Below are 6716 nucleotides of genomic sequence, written 5' to 3'. Positions count from 1 at the left end.
TATTTTGGATATATTTGGTTGTGGATATGGTTGGAATATGTTGTTGTCTTTGGAAATGGATGTTTATTTTTAATATAGGGAGTTAATACTTATGTTGGTAAGGTCCTAGAAACAGAAGAGGTTCTGTCCGTTTTTCTGAGAATTTGATCGTTTGGCTTGCTGAGGGACTTGTCCCTTGAGCGCCAGTCATGGCTTGGTTCGGGCCATGACATTAAGGCACATAATAAATTTATTATTAAAAAAATTAATTTTTCAATAAATACAAAATAAATATATTAAAAATTTAAATTTTTATATTTTTAATAACAAAATTTTAATTAATCTTAACAGGCATTTTTAGAACACAAGATAAATAAATCAAAAAATAAAAGGAGAATTCAACAAGGTCATTCATCCTTTAATATATTGTTTCCACACTTTCACATGCTTTTAATTTATTTACAAGAGGAATGGGGTTTCCCCATGAAATGAATGTTTGCTGGAAGCTGGAGCCATTATGGATCACCTAAATATATGGCTGAGTTAAAGAGTGCATGATACTAGTGCAACTATCTCATCTCTCTCTTTGTACATTTTAGACACCAAAATAATATAAAAAGGTTCTTAATTAATTATGTTCATCCCCTCAAACCCTATCTCCACTACTTTCTATAGTATATTTTTGTTTTCTTTGTTATTGGGATGATGAACAGCTTTTTCAAGTCCTGCAATAATTTTAGTAGGGAGCAATTTGGGTTCTTAATATGGAATCTATAAACCAAATAAAATAGAGGTCCCACAAAAGTTGGTTGGGAAGCTAAATTCTATAAATAATATCAACTGCCCAAAATAAAGGCTCTATTAATGTGAATCAATATAGGTCGCATTCTTACAACTTTGCAATCATAGCTTTTATCCATGATTTTATTCTCGCTATTGAATAAGTTGTTAAGAGTTTAATTGACACTAACATCTAATAAATAATACTATGTAGATAAAAGTATATTTTTTACAATGGCAAAGGTAGAAATTATGATTTTTTTTACGGTATTTTTCAGTCTAATAAATTAAAGATAGATTAATCTATCGTGATACTGAAGTTGTTAATCAATTAATTATTATATGTATAAAAAAGGATTTAAAATTTTAATATTTAAACAGATCAATAAATTAATCACTAGATCAACTTAATTCAATTATGTAAAAATTATAGTTTTCTATCATTATTTAAAAAGAAGAAAAGAAAAATGAAATGTAACTTTTACCTTGAGTAGAATTCACATTATTCAACCCTTTAATGATGAATTTATTTCTCAATAATTATATATATAAATGAATTATGATAGGACGTTAGAAAAATTCTAAATAACTAATATTTTTTTTATTTTTGTTTTATATTTAAACCAATACTAACCACGCTAAGAGCTTAAATATATTGTATCAAAAAAATCAAAAAATTAATTGGTTAGATTTTACTCTAATTATTTGAAATGTGTTTAGAATCATTTATTTTTTCTATTAGTCGAGAACGGCCTCATGCGCCTTAATTATTTTACTAATTCAGGATACACCAGAATTTTATTAGTTGAAACTGAACTATAAGTAGTATTTGTTTTTAAAAATTAGGATTAAGACCGGGAAATTAGGATCAGTATTAAATTTAATAGTTAAAGACTAAAATTAAAATTTTAGTTTCGAGATATAAAATTTCAATTCCTTCGATTGTGTTTGGTTTATGTCCCACAAAAATTAATATAGAAACACAAAAACATAAACACTATACAAATACACCTATACAAAGAAATAGTTAAAAAGAATTGTGTTTGGCAATTATAATAAACAGAACACAAATTATTTTAAAAATTCTATTTTACTCTTAACATAAAAAAAAATTCATTAACTTCATCTATGTCCCTTTATCTTCTTCTATCAATCTGATTCTTATTTTAAAAAAAATTACAAAATTAAAACCAATTTATAATTACATCTTTATAATCCAGTAGTCAAACAATAAAATAAAAGTTCACATATATATACATGAAAGAAAAAATAAAATTAAAATAAAAAAGACGAGTAGAAAAAAAGATAGATCTCACTACAAAAAAAAGGCATATGGTCACGGTAAAAAATCGTGACCATAGCTAGTGAAAAGGGTGACCATAGATCTATGGTCACGGTTTTGGACCTATGGTCACGGTTTTTTACCGTGGCCTATTCTCTCGTGGCCATAGGTCTATGGTCACGGTTTTTTTATCTATGGTCACGGTTTTTATGGTCACGGTTTTAATTTTCAAAATCTGACACTTTAGGCCACGTTTTTTTACCGTGACCATAGGTTAATCTATGGTCACGGTAAAAAAACCGTGACCATAGCCTTATCTATGGTCACCCCTTCTTAAAACCGTGACCATAGATAAGGCTATGGTCACGGTTTTTTTACCGTGACCATAGATTAACCTATGGTCACGGTAAAAAAACGTGGCCTAAAGTGTCAGATTTTGAAAATTAAAACCGTGACCATAAAAACCGTGACCATAGATAAAAAAACCGTGACCATAGACCTATGGCCACGAGAGAATAGGCCACGGTAAAAAACCGTGACCATAGGTCCAAAACCGTAACATAGATCTATGGTCACCCTTTTTACTAGCTATGGTCATGATTTTTTACCATGACCAAAGGCCTTTTTTTTGAGTGGCAGGTAGCATGTGCAAAATTTTCTCTGTTCCTGCTATCTCACTTACGGTTCTTATCTCTCTCTTTATGGTAAAATGTTATTAAATTTTTTCTTGGTAATTTTCTTAAATAAAAAATCTGAAGTCTAACCTAATTAAATGTGGTAAAAGAAGGTTGGAAAAATTAGAGAGAAATGGGCTAATAGCAAGAGAGAAGGGGCGTGATTTCAAGAAAACACAGTCAGCGTCATAATGGCATGTTTATCTGCAATTAACTGTGGTTAATTACTTGTGGTTAAAAACATATCAGAGAGGGATGAGACGTTGAGATAATCTCGGCCTAGAGGCTAAGAGAATCATCATTCACTTCAAACAGCAGCTATTGCAAGAATGCTATTGATAGCTAACACTCAGAAATTCACTACTGCACAAATAATTCAGAATTTTTTCATTCCAGCAGCAACCTACACAAGAATAAGGCAGCAATAATACTATGCAGCAGCATCATATAAACCAGCTTAGCACAAAAATAAAACAATGAAACAGCAACATAGGATCAATAACAGTTTAAACCTAATCAACAGCACCAAGCAAACTAATTTAGCACAGGATAGATCAATGAAGCAGAAGCATGAAACTAAATTAGAACAGGACAAGTCATTACCAGCACAGGAAAACCAATTTCAAATAGAATAAACATCAGAGTTCAAACCTAAATCCACTACAAAATCAATTGACTACCTAACCACCTAATTCAACTAAGCTAACCTAATCAAACAGCAACCTAAGGATTACTATGCCACTCTAAGGATCAAGTACATCTCAGTAAAAATCTTGTGATGTGCAGCTACCAATATCTTCTTCCAACCTTCCTGCCCAGTACTCTGAAGAAACAAAAAAATGTGCCAAACTTCACCTCAATAAAGTTGATACAAAATTCTCATCATAAGCTTCAAAATTCAAATTGCAATATTAACAAACTTAACTCATTGTTCACTGGTTTCATCATACAACAATATAAAAAAAATTAATATCTATATCTTTCTTGAAATTTTGGGAAAGGGGGGGAGGGAATGTTCTTAAAATTGAGACGATAACATTAAAAACTTGTTTCACTGATTAGAATAAAGTATTAAATTAAGCAACCAATAACAAAATAAATTAAGCTCAGCAACAAAAAAGCTCACCAAACAAATCATGAATAGAATAACAACAAGCTCAGCAAGCAAATAATAACCTCAGAACTACAAAATCATGAACAGAAAATCATAAATAACAACCAAATCATGAATACAGTAACAATAAGCTCAACAAACAATAAGATCAGCAAGCAAATAATAACCTGGGCAAAAAAAATCATGAAAAGAAAGTCAGAAAAAACAATAAAATATTAAATTAGCAAATTAGAAAACCTATATACTAAAACTATAAAAACCAGCCGCATTTAAAAGGAGAATGTAATGGGAGACAAGCATGAATGCATCATACATATAATATTCCTCTAAAATAACTAGACATATTAATAGAAGCAGCAGCAGCAGTAGTGCTACAATAGATTACAAGTATATGCCCCTAGCTAATGAATGAACAAATTACAAGCCTTAAAAGTTGAAAGTTAAAAGTCAAACTTGCATTCCATTCATGCTTGGATTACAGGGTATTTTTATATGTATTATAGTACACTTTCAATTAGAATCATAGGATATGATATCTAGCTAAAGAGCAGCCTAAAGGGACTCTCCGAATGCAGATCAATGCTCATTAGAATTGAAATTATGAGATCAAATTGAAAAAAACTTAGCTAATTGTAAAAACTAAACAAATTAAATTGAAATAAACAGAAAGAAACTTACTTGGAATACTCAATGGAGTGAATGACTGCTGACACGAAGAGCTTTGAGGGCTATGCACACCAGCGAGGCTGATGCCCAGCTTCGGGGAATGGAGCAAGACTTCGACGGACGGTGGCCTTCGAAGCTGCTGACCGGCGACTAGGTTTTGCCTGTAACATACAACAAAAACCCTCAGGCCTCAGCAACCAATAAACTCAGCAACCAATAACAAAATAAATTAAGCTCAGCAACAAAAAAGCTCACCAAACAAATCATGAATAGAATAACAATAACAAATCATGAAATAGATCTACAAATCAGATGAGAGAAGAATGAAGAGATGAAATAGATTTAAAATTACGGACATTATCAATGGCATAGAACCTTCTTTACAAGATGGTAGTGGTTACGAAGTAGTTATGGTGGCTCCAGATATATGATAGCATATCTCACACACACAGAACATATTTTTGAACATATTTTTGGAGAACAAATGTGAAGAGAGAAGAAAATCGTTGTATTTAGAGGAGAAATGTTAAATAATTGCTGAGAAGAAGAAAGAAAGATTAGGTTAATGGCATAAGAAAAATTTTAGAAAGAGTAAAGTGATAAATAAATCTCTGAAAATGTATATTTTAGACATATTAGCCCCTAAAGAGAAAATGTACCAATAAAGTCTTCTAAGATAATAAATATGAACAAGTTAGCTCAAATTAAGATCTTCTACCATAATCATAGGGGATGATTTAAAAATAATGTGTTTACTTCTACTATTATGAAGGATTTTACTAATACTTTTTTCTTTACGGACTAATATGTTCAAAATGTAAATTTTTAGGAATTTATTTGTCACTTTACTCTTTTAAAAAATATCAAGGGTCAAATAGTCTAAAAATATAATTTAATATGTGTTTCAAGCAAAAAAAATTGTGTCCTACTTTTTTGAAGAGAACGGATTATATGTATTTTATGGGTACTCATGTGTAACGGTGTCTCTCTCAATTTTGTGTCTTAATAACCAAATAGTGGATTTGCATAATTATGTCTATATTTGTGTCTTGTTTTCGAAAACAAACGTTACCTTTAGTACTTCTAAAAAGCAAAAATATAAGAACTAAAATTTTTTAGAACGGAAACTAAAATTTTAATAACATTTCTTCTAAAAGATACTTTCATTTAATTTTTAAAATTTCAAAATCTACCAATCAATTTTATATTTATCATAAACTAATTAAATATAATATTAAGACATAATTCAATTCAATATATTTTAAATAAAATACAATACAAAAATTTAATTTAATATCTATTTTTTAGTCTCAATCGCAATCTTCTTTTTAAATGTAACTTTATAGCTGTCATTCTTGCGGGAATTTTTTTGTTCTTATCATATTGATCAATCTTTTTTCATACTAAAAAAATTATAATGTTTTAGTATTTTTTAGGATATTATATAAAAATTAAATTCTAATACGAAGTATGTGTCTTATAACTTAAGTAGTATCTTAGCTTTGTTTTTCCCTCTACAATATGAATGAGAGAACGTTCTAATTACAATATGGGTTGGAGATTTAGTAGCACTTTGCTCACAAAACAACAATAGCTACCAACTTATTACCATGTACTCTATTAGGAGTAAATACCCATAGTCGTCCCTGAGATTCGCGTAAATACTCAATGTAATCCTCAAGATCTCGATTTTTCTATTGTAGTCTTTCAGATAGAGCTTCGAGCACTCAAAGTGGTCCCTAGGCATATTTCTGGTGATGAGTCATCACCGGAGCGCTGACATAGCGTCTGTTTGCCACACTGGAGGGGTCCAACGGCTATCTGAGCTGGTCAATTTTCAATTTGTACCCACGTTGGTCCCTTCCTTTATATCTAACCCTAAATCCCCAAATTTTTGTAAACTTCATCTCTTCTTCTTGTTCATCTCTCTCTCCTCATTCTTCCGTCGAAGGCTATTACTCATGTCGATGATGGGTGAGGGTAGCACTGCACGTGGAAGCTCTGTTCAGAGAACGCCAACCAAGAGCAAAAGATCGGGGCCGCTAGAATGGTGCGGTTGTGGCTCCAGACCAATTCTCAGATGGTCTGGCATAGATTTGAATCCGAACAAACCGTTTTATGGTTGTCCCAATTATAATATAGGTTAGAATAATTACTTGTGTTGTTATGATTCTACTTACCTCACTGTTCTTCTGTTGTTCTTCTCTGAACATTGATCACT

Source organism: Arachis duranensis, chromosome 4 (genome assembly GCF_000817695.3).
Source record: "Arachis duranensis cultivar V14167 chromosome 4, aradu.V14167.gnm2.J7QH, whole genome shotgun sequence".
In the NCBI taxonomy this organism is placed as follows: domain Eukaryota; kingdom Viridiplantae; phylum Streptophyta; class Magnoliopsida; order Fabales; family Fabaceae; genus Arachis; species Arachis duranensis.
This window is presented reverse-complemented; position numbering follows the sequence as displayed.